The 19,254-nt window shown below is 45.7% G+C and overlaps 1 protein-coding gene across 1 annotated transcript in view; it reads left to right on the forward strand.

The window, feature by feature from the left end:
* PLXNA2 (plexin A2) overlaps nucleotides 1-19,254 on the forward strand; it is a 381,872-nt gene that overhangs the window by 164,125 nt on the left and 198,493 nt on the right. Inside the window, exons 5-6 of the mRNA XM_083812470.1 lie at nucleotides 12,094-12,280; nucleotides 15,377-15,500. The gene's annotated coding sequence lies outside the window, so the exon portion shown is untranslated. The remainder of the gene's footprint in view (nucleotides 1-12,093; nucleotides 12,281-15,376; nucleotides 15,501-19,254) is intronic.

Here is a 19,254-nt window from a genome sequence, read left to right on the forward strand (position 1 = left end):
CTCATTCCTCAGGCCTGTCTTGTTTCCTTTCTTGTTACAGGGGAATGATTACAGAGCACTTTGTCAATAATCCAGCAAACCTATCATAGAGTCGATCAATGGGAGCTGGTTTTGTCCAAACTTGCCTTAGTTTGTGTCTGAAGAACGCCAAGGGGAGGGATATTGCTTTGCCACTTATCAGGAGACATTACCCTCAGAGATATTCCTCTCTGTCTCTTTTGTCTATATAAAACCTATTGTTGCTGATTGGTATCTGGGAGCTCTGCATAAAGCGAAATCCCCTGAGTCTACTCCTGCCATCCATCAAGTCATTACCCGATTAGGGCTTTGATGCGCAGAAGATCCGGACCCATGTGTCCCCGCAGGCAGTGCAGCAGGAGGCGGCCTCCCCCTGGAGCTGCGGGCATGGGGCAGGGGCAGAAGCAGGGAAAGGAGGCAGGGACTGCGGGGCCGAGGTGCCAGGCGCAGCCCCCCGGAGCCCTGCGCCCTCGGGACGGGGTGCTGGGCACGTTTATCCCTTAGGAGATTGTGCCACACCTGTGAATTTGTGATAGGAAGAGGCTGGAGCTGTGGGGTGGGTGGCCTCCTGTAAGCGTCTTGCTGCGGCTTTTTGTGCTTTGTCAGAGGCTTCACTTACTTGAGGCAGCTGAGCTGGGAGCAGAGCTGCACGAGAAAGAGCCAGCGAGACCTTACAGAAGGTAATGCAGCCCATCTGCAGCCAAAGAGCTTCCTGAGATGCCTTTGAACAGCTATTAGGCACGGGATTTCTAACTTGGAGACCTCAGTTAAGTGCTTGAAGTGTGGTAGGATGACTCCAAACCCTTAAGTTTCCATTTTTGCTCCTTTTAAGCCTCTTACGAATCCAGGGTCTCAATCCTGGCTATAATGCTACAGCATTTCTGTTTACTGGTAATGCTGCCGCTGTGTCCTCAGCGACTGTCTGTGACCTGTATTCACTAATTGTCTCTGCACTGCAGTCCTCCCCTCTACAAATCAAAAGATGAAAGCTGTGATAGTATTGCCAGGGGATAGGCTTGTTGTTTGACTTAACAGACATTTTAAAGAAAAGTATGGACGGAAAGAAAAATATCTGTTAGCTGGCAATTCGTAGGAGCTGTTGGAAAAAAGTCCACCTGCCAGGGCTGTTTCCCCGGAGCAGGGGGCAGGAAGGAAGGTTATCCCATTTGGTTATGTGATCGATCAATTCCTGCAAGTCCCCAGGTTTGCTGCTGAGTTTTTTTTCCTTGTTAATGGTGTGAAGAAGGTGCACGATGGCTGGGCCAGTCGTTAAGGTCCCCTTCTAGGTACGTGCTCTTGTGCTCCAGCTGTCTGACAGGCTCCTGTAGACAGGCTGGCAGCTGCCCAGCTGCAGAGCAACCCTTTACCTTATGTTCAGTTCAGGCCAAAGTTTGCTCCTGATAAGCCAAGGTGGTGGATCTGAAGGTTTCCAGTATAAACTGAGGGGTGTCGCTGGTTCTTCTGGGTCCAGAGAGAACTTGTGTAAAAGAAGGATGCACTGAATTTGATATCCAGGGATGCTGTCCAAGGACAAAACAGTTTGACCTAAATTCTTCCATGCAATGGCAGGGCTTGCGGTAATGAATTCTGTCTTATCTGTGTGATGGGGTTATGATTTGCAGACATCAAAATCTGTAATTTAGTGAATGCTGCTCTAAACTTGGGAAGGCAGCTAAATAAATAAAATTTGTCAATGCAGAATAATATGCTTGCACATGGTTAGCAATAGCCAGGCAACTGTATATCACAGCGAAGAATAATGTCAGGTTTGGGAATCAGATAAATTGCAAATAACAATGGAAAAAGCAACTGAACCTTGAGGAATATCAGCGGCTAGGCTAGATGAGGTGGCTGCGAAAAGCCGTTGTTTGGGCAAGAGGAATAGAGACTGGCAAAAGAGGGAGGGGAAGAAATGGGGAGGGAACAGCAGGCCATAAAGCTGCAATCAAGTGCAGGAGAGATGATAAAAGGCTGTGGACAGCCCAGAAAAAATATTAAGAAGCAATAAAATGCAGCATCAGTGGAGATAAGATGATAATTTGTTATTCCCTGAGGAGCCATTTCTGCACTGGGGCTCTTTCTAGACTCCGAGCTGAGCTCAGTTCTGCCTTGCACCTTGTGCAGTGATTTACACCTTGACAAAGCAGGAGTAAAGTGCTTCGACCAGCATGTAAGAGTAGGTGCACCTGTGTTTTGGGGTTTGGAAGGCTATGTAGCCATAGCAGAGCTTAGACTTATCCCTGAAAGGGGTTGAAAATCATTTCCAAACTGCTTTGGCCAATAAAGAGTAGTGCATTCACAACCTCGGTGTAAATGAGAATCAGACCCACTTCTGCCTAGTTAAAAAAAAAAGGCTTAGCTCGGCAGCAGTCAGCCATGGAAGTCTGAGGCACCGGTAACTCAAAATAAAATAAATTATCATTGGTTTTGGCTGGCCGTTAGAGACTTGTGGTTAGTGTGAGCGTAGGAGCAGGTGGGTGCAAGCGTCCGCGTGCCACGGGGCAGAGCCACCCCAAGGGGTGCAGGAACCGGCCCGAGGTGGAGGAACGTGGGCTGGCAGCGGCAGGGAGCTGTCTCAGCTCCACCTCTGCAGCCCCTGCGTGGTGCAGGCATTGCTCAGCGGTTCGCAAAGATGCTGATAACAAAGATACGGATCCCTGATACTTATTAAACTGATAGCTCTTAAACATTAAATCCCAGCTATAATTAAATTAACTGAAATTGTTGTTGTTGTTCAAAAAAGAAAAAAAAAAAAAAGAATTCTAAGCACTCCCCAGTAACATTTAAAAGGTGAGGGAATTGCCTGCAGGCCTAAATAAGCATTGCTGCAGATCGCATCCAGGACTAATTTGCGAGCTAATGACTGAAGTTGTAGTCGGGGCCTATCGAGAAGAGGGGGGAGAGGGAGGAGGGACAAGCTCCGTGGCTGGGGAGGGCTTTGTGGTGCTGCTGCTGTTTTTCCTGGAATGGGATTCCAGGCCAGCCACCTGCAAAGCCGGGGAATTACCTGCAGAATGACATGATCATCCTGCTAATCAGGAAGTAGTTTCTTATTAATTCCCTTCAGTTCCAAGTAGTTTTACGCTATCCTCCAGCTCAGATCTCTCCCGCCTACCCTCCTACTGGTTAGGGGGTAGCCATCCGCCACGGAAGAAAAGCAATTAGACAGCTTCTGGGAAGTTTTAGTAGATTTTACAGGATTTCTTATCCTCTCTGTCCCACAGGCAGCATTTGGGAGGGGAGGGGAGATGCCTCCCAGTGTGGTGCTGGTAGCAGCAACATGGGAAGGGATTCCCCATCCATCCCAGCAAGGGGAGGTATTGTTCACGTGTGGATTTCTGATGTGGGGAAGGGAAAGCGGTGCAAGAGGCTCTGCTGACCTCAGCCTGGGTGTAGCCAAGCGTCAGGTTCCTGAGCAGGCAGCCTGGGAACTCTCCTGAGCCCCAAAATCCATTTTTAAAGAGAAGGCTGAAGGAAATGACAAACTAAGTTACACAGACTCTAACCTGGCCTGCTGTTCTGTATTTAAATCCATCGGTATCGCCTCAGGCATCCTTGAATAATTACTTGTGATGACAGGCTGTGACAGGCTCCACTTGAGTTTAGAGGACGCCACACAAGGGCATGCCACGGCTGAGTTCAGCAGCCCAAGTGTGGGGCCGAGTGGGAGGATACCCGCTGCAGGACGAAGCCATGTCCCAAGCGTCCCTGTCCCCATGTCCCTGTCACACGCGTGTGCACATCCCAGCCACGCGGTAGCAGCCACCAGGCCGCCCCTCACACCAGCGGCCGGGCCCAGGGCCTGGGGCAGCGTCAGCAGCGCCCACAGACGGCCCCGGGTCCCTTCGCTGCAAATGAGGGGAAAAACAGGGCCTCTTAATGGCCTGTCTGTGAAGGACTTGGTGCTGGGTAAGCCAGTTGCCACTCCAGCAGCACTGGGAGGGCAAAATGCTCTGCAGGAGGCTGACATGAGCTCCAGGGGAGTGCTGCCCAGCTAAGAAAATGCCGACTGGGAACTTCAGGAGATGGCTTGTGGGGAAACCGCAGGCGTAGGCGGCTCTGCCTAAATCCGAGTAGCCACAGGACAGGCGTGCGCTCCAGGCTGAACTTTTGTGAGCTCAGCCAGGACGTGTGTGCTGCATCAGCCTCGTGCCTGTGCCCCAGCACGGGGTGAACTTCCTTCGTAGCCTGCTTGAGTGGGTGAGAACAAAAGTGACCGTGAATGTCAGAATTTGCTCTTTAGTTTGTAGCAGAGGTTCTGAGCTACAGCAAATGCTTTAGTCAAATCACCTTCGCCAGGATCACCTCTGCAGAAATCACTTCTGAAAGACATTTAACATTTCTGTTCTGGCTTTGAAGATCTGATTAAATTACATTCTGTTTTGAAGGAATTGAAAATATACTTGTTAATTTAATAGATGGCTTCCTTTGGTTGCAGGATTCATCTCTCAGGCACATCATTCAAGAATTATCTATTGTGGTTAAAAAAATAATTCCAAGACAGCTGGGTTTGTGCTAATATCTGTGAGCAGCAAGTCTTCAATTTCCTTCATACTTCATTACTGGCGTGCCTCAAAAAGCAATCCTTTCTTAATCAGGGCTTGTTTCTCCTGTCAGGTTATTGTTCATCATGATGTGTGAAGCAACAAGAAAGCATTTTTGTTGATTTTCATAAGTTAAACTCACCGTCCACTGCTGACAACCCTGTTAAAACAGAGCAAGTTGAATGTTTAAGTCAGAGTTTTATATCAAATCTATCATTTTGATAAAGTGGATATTTTTCCCTTCTTCCCACCCTTTGGACTCCTTTTCTGGTTGAATAGCTTAACCAGCACTTGGGGAGAGGAGAGAAAGGATAGGCAGATGGACAGAAGCACAGATGACTGACAGACTGACAAGGCCATCATGGACCCCAGTTGTTACAATATCCCATATGATTTTCTGATTCCTAATGGAAGTCAAAAGTGTGGCAGGCTTGGAAATCGCACTCTTCCGTGTCCCATTGCATCTCCCTCTGACCCTCTGCAAGATAGTGACCTCCTAATTCATCACAGGGAAAGCACTGCAAAGATTAATCACTTCATACTAGTGCAGCACTTTGGATAGCCAAAGCACTACATACCTCCTAATGAACAGTAACAGTGTCTGGGCTGTTGAAAATTAACACACTTTATTTCCCAGTGTGAATTTGACAACATGGGCAAGTAAAGGATGGCTGCTTTATGGGAAAAGGGACAAGGGACACAAATTCCTGTCTCATGAAATGACCACAGGTGTCTGAACCCCTCTAGGCTTTCCCTTCTCTCTTCCTGTTGGGTATCCTCAGTGTATCCTCTCTGCTGTACTTCAGCTGAATAGGATATTGGGGCTGCTGGAAAGCAAAAAGAAAATTTTGAGTTAGTAGGTGAAAATGCCCTGAAGTCACTGAAGATGCCCCATATAAATCTGTAAATGTAACCCAATACATCCAAAGTTGTTGTTGCAACCCAATACATCCAAAGATGTTTTTCCCTTGCTGAAGAAGTTGCTTTTGTTCTTTGGTCTGCCTTCTCGCAGCATGGATGTGCATAGACATAATCTATGAAAAGTAACAGATACCAATCCAAACAGCAGCAACACCCAGTGCTTTATTTAGCATGAGAAGTAAATCACGGGCGTTGCAGCATACATCTTTGCTAACCTGTCTCTGTTCTGGAATGAGTCATTTTGACTTTCTTATCTGTACCCTGGAAACCTGCGTCCTTACATCTGAATTTTATACACTGATGCAGTATGCTAGGAAAAAAAAAAAAAAGTAATAATAAAAGATTGTATCTCTTCCACCCACCAACTGGTGGTTTCTTCTGTGCTCCTGACCAGTTAATGCCGTTAAGTTTATTTCCATTAGTTATGTTATTGCCCTTTATCTTCTTTTCCTCAGGGCACTTATTGTAACGTCAAAGCGCCAAATCTATTTTTATGAAATTGCCCTGTAAAAAAAAAAAAAATTAAACCGGCAAGAAAAAAGCTGATGGATTAGATCTTAAAGCATCTGAACAGCTCCTTAGACTCCTTTCTGCCACCAGCTTAATTTCTATTTCAAAATGTTTTGTTCCTTTGTCCCCTGATTTTCCATGCTGTTTTATTATGGCTTTTGTTATAGCATTCATCTAACACTATCTTAAGTGGGAGGCTCTTGAAGAGGCTCCACTTTGCAGAGGAGATGGTGAGGAGCTGCAGAGCTCCACGAGGCTGGAGGAGACGGCACGTGGGGTGGTGGAGCCAGCTTCTCCCATTCTCGCTTGGTTTTACCCACTGAAGTCTGTTGTTGACCTCTCACGGCCCTTGTGCCAGACCAGGCAGTCAGCAGTGCCGCGCAGGAGCACCTGGGGCTTTTGTCCTCAGGTACTGCATAACCAGCAGAGCCCACAGCAGGAGAACAAAGCCACAATTGCTTTTCCCCATAGGATCTTAAGGTTTACTGCGCATCCCCAAACAATAACCTTTGCTAAGTTATACATGAAAATAAATATTCCTTTAAAACAACGGAGGTAGAATAGCGTGGTGAGTTTTAGAAATGGAAAAAGACACATTGAATAGCTGCATACAGAAGCAGACACTCAGTTCTCCAGTGGTATTTTGCATCACCAGCAGAGAGGCAATGGTTTGGAACAAAAATCTCAGACTGTGATCACGTTTTTTTCCCCCAAAACTGTTTATTTAGATATTCTTTCACCAGCCAGAGGTCACATTATCATGGCATCCCAAATAATAATATCATCCAAGAGGCACAGCTGCAACTCATCCCAGCTCCTAGGTTAGGTGCCAGGGGATGTAATAAATGGGGCAAATGAACATGTGAATGCTGAGAGCTTTTTTGCACAGATCAGTTCTCTTTTGGACTGTGCAGTTTATCTATCACAGCTTTAAAAAAATAAAACCATAAAAACATTTCACTTGCAAAATGCAGTGGTATATGTGGTTTTCCATTTATCCATGTTTAGGAGGTGTTAAATGTACTGGAACACAGCAATGACTACGGACTGCAGCTGTATCCCAGGCTGAATTCGTTAAGGCAATAGGTGCTAAAACCAGAGACTCCAGCTCCTTCCTCTGTGTCGTGCCCAGAGGGAGAGGGTTATTTAATCCACGTGAAGGGCTGTACTTTAATGTGAAACTCATGCTTCTTGCTGGAGGTATCCAAGGTGGAATGACTCCAAACCACGAAGCAGTCGCAGACTTCCCGTTTTCTAGCACAGACCTGCCAAACCCTGCTCGGCTTGGACCACCTTGTGCTGAACGAGGAGCATCTCCATGGCATTTTGAGGGGGCATTCAAAGGCTTGATTGGATCTTTGAAGCAGGTTGCTCATTTTAGATGCGTTAAACTTGGCAGTCCAGTGCCTATTGTGCATCCACATTTGATGTCCTTCTGCCGCCTTGGCTGCAGAAGAGCGTTAGCATATTTCTTTATAAAATTATATATGCTAAAGGCTCAATCTTTAACTCGTATGAAACTGATTTTCTAGCATTCCTTGGCAACCTCAAAGCTGCTCAGCGTTACCTATCAGCTCAGCTTATGCATGTTAAAACTGAAATGGAGACAATTTTCTAATCCTGTGTGCAACTTGATGAAAACTTTAAGCTTTCATTGAAAATGGCAGCTGTTAGTTACATTTGGAGTTCCCAAGCTTCCCCTGAACTTGTTAGGATTTCTTTCGAAACCTCTAAATTTTAAGTGCAGCTTACGCCTGTTCTTTCCTTCCTCGCTTCGGCGTGTGACCGAAAGCGGGGGTGACTTGGTGTGAATCTTGCTGGGACGCACAGGAGCAGGTTTTCCTCCCAGCAGGATGAAATCCCCGCTGCTCTCTGGAGCAGCTCGATCCTGGGCAGGGCTCTGCACCTTGTAGGTCGGGGTGTCAGGAACCGGGGAAGCAAAGGAAATGCTGGCTGCAGCACCATTAGTTAGAGCTGAAAGCTGTGCTGACATTTGGCCTTGTTTGGGAGCTTCAGAGGAGGGATTCTGAAAAGAGATGGAGAAAGAGGCCTTCGGTCTTTTTTCAAGTCAGATAAAACCATCTTAAGGACACCATTAAGAAAAGAACTCTTGATGATAAAGGCCAATAAAGATGTAGCTGAATCTTTATTCAGCTGGAGAACTACTGAGCCAAGAGAATCAACAAAGTTATCTTTCTGGGCTTGTATTTGAACTTTTCTGTTTCATCTGAAAGGGATGGATTTGTGCTGGGTTTGGCTAGAGAGCTGGGTCCCACGTTGCTGCCTTGGGAAAGGGGTGAAATTTGTTGTATCAAGGGGTAACCCAGCTGATGAAAAAATACTGTAACTGGGCATGCTGGCATATAGTTAATCAGATAATCAAATCCTGGCACCTACAACCCTCTTAATAGTGGAGACAAGAGTTCAGCAGGGCATGTTAACCCGTTAATTAATAATCCTGACACTTAACTGCTCTGCTGCTACCCATTAAGCTTCTGCTGCCATTGATGGAGTAGTGGGGCACATCGCGAGTGGTATGTTCAGTGGAGCTGGTGAATGGTGCCTGGGTATCTCTGGCTCATGACGGATGCACTTTGTGTGTTGTTCACCTCCTTCAGCACTTTTCCTGGAAGTCACGTTTATTCTGTGGTTCTGCAACCGCAGCAGGAATGATGAAGGGGGTCTGTTACCTGACTCGGGCGTATATAAACTGTCAAGCTGCCGTCTGGTTACACCGGTGTTGACTTCTCCATGCCCTTGGAAATAGCAATGAATTCTGCCTCAGCCCCAGATAGGTCAGTAGCATGTCATAGTGCAGGAATCTGTGATCATCAGGGGTCTGTGGTTCTCTGAGGGTGAGAGGAGAAGATGCTCTGCCACCCAGGTAAAGTCTCTACGAGGGGAGCCGCAGAAGGCCATATGTTCAGAAGGGATCCTTGTGATAAGTGGAACCCTCTTGTCAGTAGAGGAACGCCAAAAAACTGAAACAGACCATTCTGAAAAATTATGTCCCGTGCACCACCCAGCAAAAATACAATATACGAGCTCTGGATGAACTGAAGCGTGAGCAATGTGATCACTGATGTGGCTCATGACCTTTAATTGCTTTTAAATTTTTACATGCTGCAGAGTGTAATGTGATACCCTCAATGTGACAAAAATGTAGTGTTTCATCTCCCAAATGACCCAGAACATAGCCTGTCACATTCTTTTGTATTAGGACAACATACTATGCTCTTCTTTTAAAGTATTTCTGAGTAAAATTAAGTTGAGCCAAAGCTTATAATTCAGCTGGCTCCTACTCGGCTGAAATTTTAGGGCAAGAGTCAAAACCGAAGAGCTAAGAATACCATAGTTTTGACCATGATACGACAGACATGACTTTCCAGAAGACACTTGAACTGCAAATGCAAATTCCTACCAAAAGTGCATTTTCACACTATCTTTTCATCTTTTGCATAAATCATAGTGCCTTTCCCTCTGAGGAACTAATGCTCTTTACCATGCACTAATAGCAGAGAAAGTCAAAGGAACAATAAAGGAAATCCTTTGTTGTCTCTAAAAAGACAGTCGAAAGCCTGAAAGAATCTTCAGTGCTCTCCTCTATATCTTAAAAGCATGGATTCCTGGCTCAGAAAAATCCATGAAGACGATGAAAGTGTGTCTACAAGCTGAATGCTATCCCCCTGGTAAGGTGTTACAAGTAACCATAAATATCTTGTCCTGACCACTCAGCAGGCTTTGGGCTTGCCCACAAAATATAGTGCAGTAAATAGCTCTGAGCATACAAATGAGATTCTACTCCAGAAAAGTCTTTAATCTCCCTTGTTTTTATGGATCAGCAAAGGTGTCAGAAGTTTGACACTCTAGATAATTGAGCTCTTGCATTTAGAGCACAGCCTACAAATAATGGCAACTTTGCTTTGAAATAGTCTTTCTAAACTTTGGTTTGACAATTAGCATTTCAAAAGGTAGCAACTATGTAGCTGCCATCGCCTAATGCACACTTTGAGTCAAATGTAAGGATTAATAGCACAGCGCTAAAAACAACCATCAAACCTACCTGCCTCGGAAGTGTTCCTGCTAACTCCCTAACAGGTGAAAATCCCAAGCCCTGGTTCCACGAACCATCAGGTCTTCAGCAAAGCGCACCTCCTCTGCTGCTTGGTGCCCACAGAAGGTACTGATGCGTCCTCTTATGGCCATGGTGAAAACAGAGCTGAGTCAGTGCTACAGATTTCGTCAGTCGTCTCCAAAGTTGTCAAGGGAATGTGTAAGATGCAGCCTGAACAATAAAAATTCTCCATCTGCAGCCACTGTAGCACACAAGCACCACTCAGTCCCACTTCAACACTAGCTAGGAATTCAAGGGTTTATCTTCAAGGGCACTGATGAACTAATCAATGCCATATGAATTTAGAAGACAGAGGTGGCGTATGATCAAGGCTAAAGCCGCACCGTGTTCACGCCGGGGTGCACGGAGCTGGAAGCAGCAGTTTGGGTGCTGTGCTCAGGTGTTCCAGCTCTGCGAGCGCAGGAATGCAGCGCAGGCACCAGAGCAGAGCTTCTCTGCTTGCAAACCACCAGGAGGGGAGAATGTTTGCTGCTTTTCAGGATTGCCTAATGCTAGGTAGAAACGCTATTATTATGGGCTTTTTTCTTCTCCTTTAAATGAATGCAAACAACAGGGGTTTTCTTTACAGCTCATTCTTTAATAACTTGGGTTAGTCATAATGAAATCCATTCTTAGGATAGAATTAATATGAGATAGTAATGGTGATTAGGTAATTAGCAAGTACCAAGAGTATTTAACCTTCCTGGTGACAGCATGTCTGACATCACCTGAGCTCGTGCAGACTCTGTGAAAAGAATTAGCTATTTTAAATTACCCCATTTAAGTCATTAATTCTGAAATACAAATGGACCCAGAAATAACGCCAGTGGTGCCCAGTATCCTGGTAGTTTTTCCACCTCTGCATAACTTAAATCTGTATTTTCTGTCTTCCATTTCATTATAAAGTGGAAATAGGATTGCAAACATCGAAGGACTCAATTTGCACTGGCAACCGTGGGCTACTCCTAGTGGTATCCTGCTGCCATGAGTGACCAAGAAGGAAAAAGGCTGCCTTTTCTGCTCACTTTATCTGAGAATGCAATTCCAACTGAAATGTTACAGTGGCCAAGCTTTTTGATCCTTTTTATCTTTGTGCCAACGTTTTCCTTTGGAACAACGTTCATTTTACTCAGTAATGTTTTTCACCTTGTCACACCTGCCTCTGCAAGAGGTTTTTGAGCAGCAGCGATCCTGGATCGGTGCCTTTGCAGTGCGATGTACCCGCTCCCCGATGCCTCACCTGGGACACACCTGAAGAGTGCAGCCTTTCCTCTCCTCTTTGCTTTGAGAAGCAAAACAGAACAGAACAGAACTCCCCCCACCAGCCCTGCTGACAGAGACTAACAATGTGACTCTTTTCAGGACGTCTCACAAGCAAATTGTCTAAGATATTTATGTGCTCCAAATCCTGCTCCAAAGGAGGTTTGCAGACATTGGCTCCCATAATACATGTTTACAACTTCGGAGTTTGCTTTCATAAATTTCCTGCTTAGTCACACCATGGATTGTAAATGTGCGTGTGTGAGGGCATAAATCTTGCACACCCGTGCACACCTGTATGTTTCGGTCCCATCCCACTTGACCCTCTCTTTAGTGCACATTTATAGCTCTTCTCCAACTTCCTCACACTGCATTACAGTTTCTCTTTATTAGCAGCCAATAATGTATTAATGCATTCCTTGGTGGGAAGTGTGCTTCTAACTATTACCTTGGACACTCATTTAGTTGAATTTGATAGTGACAACACATTGACATTGGTAAGGTTAATGATCCAATACTTTATTTCATTGAACAAGTTGAACAACATTTAGTACATTGTTCCACAATGTCCTAGAGAGCTGTCTGCGCTATTACTTTAATGGTACTATGGCATCTTTGCCCTTTAAATAATTGGCACCGTGAAAATATTCTCCAGATCCTGTCACAATTGATTAGTATCGCACTGAATTACAAAAAAACCCACCACTTTTATTTTCCTTTTTTCAGTCTCTTTTCAGGGAAGGAAGAAAAGCAAAACTTGATCTCCACGGATATAAAAGGCTGACAGCACTACAAGTAGAGTCGGGAGAAAAGTCCTGGCAGCTGCTTTAGCTTTTTGGATCTGGAACCAACACAAAACTCTGCCCCTACCTCGTCCTGACCTGCAGAGCTCATCCTTTCTGGATTTCACAAGGTCTGGTCCTCCCTTTATTTTATTTCTTTTTCTTCTCAGCCACGTTGAACACTGCAGCTGCAGGAAAGCATCTCCAATGGGTGCTGTTGGTGGAATGATGGCTCCTGCACGAAACTGGAGCACACCAGCATCCCTGCACGCTCCTCCGTAAGACATGGACATTACTGGCTATGCTCATACTTTTCAGAGGGGATGACAAAACAAATATGTGGATTAAATCCACTGATGACAGAGTACAGCAAGGCAGGCTCCTATTTGTCTCTGCTGCTAGACACGGTGACGTGATCGCTTTGCATCGTATTTGCCAGGAGTTAAGTGCAAAGTCATGACTCAAAAGCAGGGAATTCTCCATCTCCCAAAGAGGCTGGAGGATGAAAGGAAAGATGTGTAAGATGAATTCTCTGTTCAGTACAAGAACCAAGAGCACAGCTCTGAAATTGCAGCATCTGGGGAGAGAGAAGTGGCATTTGGTGGCAGTGACCCGAAAGACAACCAGTGTTTTCAGCATGGGACTCGAAGGTGCAAAGTAGAACATCATTTTTGTGCTTGTGGCAACAACAAAGAAATTCTCAACTTTGGATTCATTTTGTCCTTCTATCACCTTCCCCCTCTCTTTTAAATTACCCTTGATTGTACAACATCTGCTCCCTTCGTGCTTGCATATGGCTCTCTCCTTAAATCTGCATTTCTGTCTAGGGACTGCATACAAATATCCAGCTGAAAGTTTTCTTTCAAAGATCTGATTAATCATCTTACTCTGGAAAAGGAAAATTAGTATCAGCTTAGCTGTGAGAGCTAGCAGTGGGGGCAGGGGGTACCTGTGCAAAGGGATGGTAATGACAGGAGTCAAACAGGGACACTGGCAGGGACCAAAGACAAAGCAAACGAAGGATCAAACCGTACATCTTCAGACAGGACGTTGTGTTTCATTCTTCTGTTTTAAAAATAAAATCCTCACAGATGTGGAATACTGAAGCATGAGAGGAATGTCATTCTTTTCAGACACATGAGAAAAATTCCTACAATTAACATGCTCACAATGTCTCCTCACCAGGCATTTGCTACCCAAAACACTCACCAAAGATTTTCAACAACGCTCAGGGTTGCAAGTGCATAGGACGGCAAGATAAAGGCATATTTGCCTGTGAGCTCTGTTTAGTGAAAAGTTATCCCTCTTTTGAATTTGAACCTTAAAAAGTGACTGTATAAAAATACAGTATTGTCTTCTGATCATCTATATCTGCTTACAACATAGTTATGTAGCTTTTTTTTGCTGTCTTTATATGATATGTTAGGTGTATCATTTTAGTTTTATGGTAGGGAAATAGATCCATATTTATATGGGAGGAGAAGGCTGAATTCAAGGGTTAAAGTATCAAAACTGGATTCCTTGCTAACTTACAGTGTGGCTGTAGGCTGCTTAATGAACTTCTCAGTGCTTTGACCTGGAATGTGGCAGGTTGTTCCGTTATCTCCTGTTCGAGTCCTTGCTTTATGGCCATCCCCATGTCATCTGGCTGAGCTGTCACCCCGTGTGAGATGAGGATTGTCCAAGGGCACATCCTGGATCCCCTAGAAATAACACACAGTGAATACCCAGGGATCATCACAGATGAAATAACAGAATCATAAATACTGTGCTGGCAAGTTCATTCTTTCCCAGACCCATGCCATTTGTGCTTGACTTCCTTCCTGCCCAGAAATACCCTCAACAGTGGTGCTTTGAAGTCAGCGTCACCCTGCAAGCCCATATGGCTCACGAGAGGCTTTGGCACCCCAAGTAGGTGCAGGGCAGAGGGTGGAGGTAGGGCAGAGCCATCGAGCACCACGTGGTGAGGCAGAAGCATTTCCCAGACGTCACGAGAGAGAGGCCTCGTTGGATGACCAAGGTTATCCAGGCTCTGCACCAACCCTCCTCCCTCCTGCCTTCCCTCCTGCCGCCCACCCCTCGGCCCCGTTACCTCCGTTCCCCAGCTGAGCCTTTCTGGAATATACTCTATATTTGTCTCCTGCTTCCCTGAACACCCATTATTATGTAGAATAATAACGCAGGAGCTCGGCTCGGCACCTCTGCTCAGTGGCTCCAAGTGGGTTGAATTGTAGCCAGCGGCAGGGGGTGATAAATGTAGCGTAAGATGCCTTTTCCACAGCAAACTGCAAATTGCCTCAGCAGCACGGCCCACAAAAGGTTCCTGCGGAGCAAATTTATCTCCCATTGTCGGCCCAAGGAGGAAAGCAGAGAGGACCAGGCATCCTATTTTTAAAAAGTCACATTTGATCTTGTTCAGGCTCAGAGTCCGGAGTATTTTAAAGGACTTTTCATGGAAAATGCAGGCCTGAGAATGCAGCACAGATAAAGGGATTTATTTTTAACTGCAGCCTGGGTTCATGACCATGTAAGCATTTCAATTTTAAGCCACTCCGTTTGAATAATATATTTCGCCAAAGTGAATGTTATGTCATCTAATAACTCATGGGTGGGAGGAGGGATGGTGACTGGGGAGGGGAAGAATAAGGCTGTTAGAGCAAAATCACCCTCCAGAGATGGCCACGCACTTAAGGCAAGGGGAGCGTTGGAGCGATGCTTTGGGGTTTCTCTGTCCACCTGGGAGCTCATGCTGCACCTCCTCCCATATGGCTCAGCCCTTGAACAGCAGCATGATGGACTTTCCTGGGGAACGTGAGCTGATAGATAGTTGGAAACCCACGGTGATAGATGACAGAGAAAGGGGGGAGGACGACATTTGATGATTGATGGATAGCAGCACAACTGCAGTATCCACAATTAAAGCCACGAGACACCTCTGATATATTATAACGTTAAACACCTTTGTATTTGAATCTCACTTGTCATGTTTCTGCTCTACTGTTCCTTAAATGTCAGTTGGTGAATTAGCTGTGGATATTTGGTATTGCTGAGCCTGGCGGCAGCAGGACCAAAGCTGGGTTATTGGGGTGGCCAAGGAGGAGCACCCTTCCCAAGCCTCCGAGCAGGTCGGGCCAAGGGAATTTATGAGCACGTTTCCAGGAATATATGCTCGGCTGCCTTTAATTGTATCCTTCATTAACAACTTCAAGTTATTGTTTGTGTTGCAGTAATTGTGAGCGCCCACCTCCGAGATCAAAGCTCAGCTTTGCCGAGCGATGGCAGGCATGGAGCAGAGCAGCTCGCGAGCACCTGGGAGGAGAAGGGCAGGAGGGGAACCAGAGGCACCGAGAGGTGGGTGAGTCGCTCGGGAATGCTCAGTGAAGGAAATGAAAAGGCAAGGCTTTAATCCTGCTGCCCCTACTCTGCTCTGTGCCTTCCTCGTGCAAAATCCCACCACGAAAAGACATTTTGCTCATGTTCACTTAACTTCAGAATTAGATTAATGACTTCAAAATCTGGTGTATGCTTCCTGTGTACTTTTCCAAAGCAAATTAGTAACTGCAAAGGAGTTATTCTGGAATTAGGAGTGTGTAAATGAAAGTAGATTAGTTCTCCTTGCCTCAGTGTACCTATTTGTGCTATAATGTTAAGTAAATACTTTAATGCTGGTGGGAAGTCAGGCTTAATTTATTAATGTCACGCCTAATTAACATTTCAAGATCCTTCCTCAGAAAGAGGATTATTAGTAACAACAATATTATTATTCCGCTGGTGTTGATTTTAGCTGAATTCGCACGCATAGATGATTAGTACCTGCGAGTCAGGAGGTGATTAGCAGAGCCGCGGGCAGCCTGGCCAGCGTCAGGCCGCTGGCAGCGATTCCTCCCAGATCTGACATGGGGCATGGTACGGGGCAGGAACGGGATCGGGTCTGCAGGCAAAGAGTCAAAGGAGTTAATAAGGAAACCTCTAGACTGACTTGCACTATATATTCATTTTCCCTTAGCTGAGTTGAAAACAGATCAACCTATTTACAATTCCAAGCGGAATTTGAGGGATTAGAACCTATTTTTCTGTGTTAACAGAATGAAAAGTAAATATAAAGTTGTGGGATTTTTTAAATGGCCTTTAAACTTAAGGTTTATTTATACACTATGCTTCCCAAGGACAGAAATGAAAATAAATTCACCCCTCGTCTTCATCTCAGATATCTTCATATCTTTTTCCATGAAAATAATTCATGTCGCTGAGAAAAAAAAAAAAAGCCTTCTATGAATCACTGATGAGTCTTTGATGCTTAATGTGCTGTCCAGCATATGCGTGGAGTTCTCTTGGAATTTAGTTTAACAAGAGAATCTGATTTTCTTCCCAACATCATTAAAGTTTCCCCTTCAAATTTCACTTAACAAGCAAATGAATGTTCTCCTAGCATAATTATAGTTTCTTTTTTTGAATTTCATTAGAAAAAGAGTCAGCCTCATCCATTTGGTGTTTTTACACAACAAGGAGCCCAGCCAGCTGAACCACGCTGTGAATTACTTCCAATATGGCCCGCAGCAGGGCTTAACACACGGGTACGACAGGGCTTGGGGAGGCTGCTGCCCAGGCTCAGGGGGAATGCAGTGACAGCGTTCGGGGGGAGCTTGGTGGCTTTTGGATCAGTTCCCTACTGAAAGCTAGATTCTGCTAGGCCAGCTTTTGTGGGCGTTTGTTCCAAATTTCAGTGGGTGCTTGTCTGGAAACTCGTTGACCATACGGGTGTTTTGGCACGGTTGTTCTTTGTTCAAACCTCCGTCCTCACTCCTGAGTGAGACTGCAAGCACCCAGGAGCCTCTCCATTATTAATCTACTTCCTTCTCTGTCCACCGGTAGCAGACTGGAGCTGTCACCACGCTGCCCTCCTGAGAGCAGAGGTGTCGATGGGTGCCATAAGCACTGGGGCCGGCTGGCATCAGCTGATGTGAATTGGCCCCCTGCCACCAAAGACACCGCAGAGGTGCGGGGTTTGCATGTTCTCACCCCGCACCCAGCAGCTCTGCTCCCCCAGCGGCTGGGCTGATGGGGTCTCACAGGGACACCAGCTCCTGCCCGCAGCCAAAAACAAGCCCCAAAGCAAGAAACCTGAGTGCTGCTGGTGTGGGGCTACATGCACTGTAGCAGACTTTATCACCCTGATTGTTTTCCCCACATCAGGTTCTTGCTCCTTCACTCTTTTCCTGGTACCTCACGCTCTCCAGCATTGCTGGCTGCGCATCCCTGCAGTGGTTCAGCCCCTCGTTCTTTCTACTGTGGGCCTGCGAATGATGTTCCTTTGGAATAAATGGCACATATCTCTAACATCTGAACTGGTGGAATGTGAATAATTAGAGCCAAGTGCAAGTAATTTTTGAGTCAAGGCCTTGGTGTGTCATGGGTTGTAAAATTTAATCTGCCAGCAGCTCCTGGCCTCATATCAATTACATACAGTAAAATGAGGGAAAGTGTCCCATATTTCTGTGCAGTTATGGGAAATGCCATCCTTGTGTTTGAACATCACATATTATCTCCGTTCTTATCTGTATTGCTAGGTCACTTAGCCAGAAGTGTTGGGAATTGTTTCTGTTATATGCATGTAAGGAGTTATCTTTCTTAAAAGCACCCCAGAGGGCTTCTTCCTCTTCCCTCGGCGTGCTGTTCTGCATTTGTATTTGTAGTTCTTTGTTACCGATAATGGAGATTGCAGATAGGCAGGAACCTCCCTCCCCTGCGCAGAGAAATCAGGCGCTGTGAGCAGAGGTTGTCTCACTTGCTGTCTCACCCGGACAACTGGCCTGGGTGGCACTGCTGGTGAGTGTGTTCCTGGAAGGACAGATAGCAAATAAAGCGAAGTTAATGGACAGTAACGTGGTGGTCTTTCGGCTGATGCCGTTTCTTGCCTTGTTGAAGTGTGATGCAATCAAAATAAAGAAATCATGGAGCAGAAGTGGAGGCAGATGGGTGCTGTGGTCCGGGTGGCAATCCCATGCAGGAATACTGGGTGCTGGCTTCCCCACCCTCCTCTGCCCCACCATGAAACACCTGCAGGGCACGAGCAGCTCCATCCAACTCCTCCTTCAGCTGGGGGTAGGCGCCCTGCCCTTACCTGGCCTTCTCCAGAGGCAGAAAACTGCACACGGACGTGTCCTTTGGAGCCGCTCCGCGTCCGAAGCCATTCCTGCCCCATCTTTGCTCAGGCTGCAAATCTCGCCCTCACTGCCTGTCCGCAGAATGGTTAAACAATTGCACTACAACTCAAATAATAATAAAATATACAATGCGTCTCAAAGTGCCAGAGAGAGAATGAATAATTAGCCATATAATAGAATATATAAACAGAAACTGCATTAAAACCAGCCAAAAATATGTAGGGAACAAGCTATTGTTACTGCTCTTCCCCCTCCCATCTGAATGTGGCTGGGGATGCTTAAATCCCTTTTCCTGAGGTTTGAAAAAAATCTTCTCATTTCAACTCTATTTGTATGCTACTGTAACAGTAACAGAGAAATTAAAAATAATTGATACATTCGAGAAAGCACAAGCAGTAACTACTTCATATTTTTAAAAGCTTTGCAAATATCCAGGAAAAAGTGCTGCGCATGCAAAATACTAACACTCAAATCTGCTCAAAGTGATGCAATGAAGTCCGCTTTTATGGGAATAGCTGGGACTGCATATAATGAACCAGTAGATGGAGGTTTTCTGTTGTAGCTGTGCAGAACCTGGAACGATCCCTGGGTTTAAGTACAGGAGCTCTTTTTGCTGCGTGGGACAAGTCTTTCCCTTCCATCAGCAGAGGTGCTCTCGAGAGAGCTCCTGGCAGCCGCCCCTTCCACTAAATGTGGACTCAGTGCTGGCCTAAGACACCCTCATTCTGTAATGACATTGTGTTAATTACAAGTAATTTGGAAGAAGTCTTGATGGCTATGCATGCATTAAATGGAACAGATTAAACCTGAGACCAGGCAGTTCTGTGTGATACTGTGGCAGCAGTTCTGTACAATATTTTTGATGAATATATAACACATCAGTGCCCTCAGCTGTACACAGCACTCTGCAATAGGAGTAATCATGCGGACTGGACCTCCAA

This window comes from Anser anser, assembly GCF_964211835.1.
Source record: "Anser anser genome assembly, chromosome: 27".
In the NCBI taxonomy this organism is placed as follows: domain Eukaryota; kingdom Metazoa; phylum Chordata; class Aves; order Anseriformes; family Anatidae; genus Anser; species Anser anser.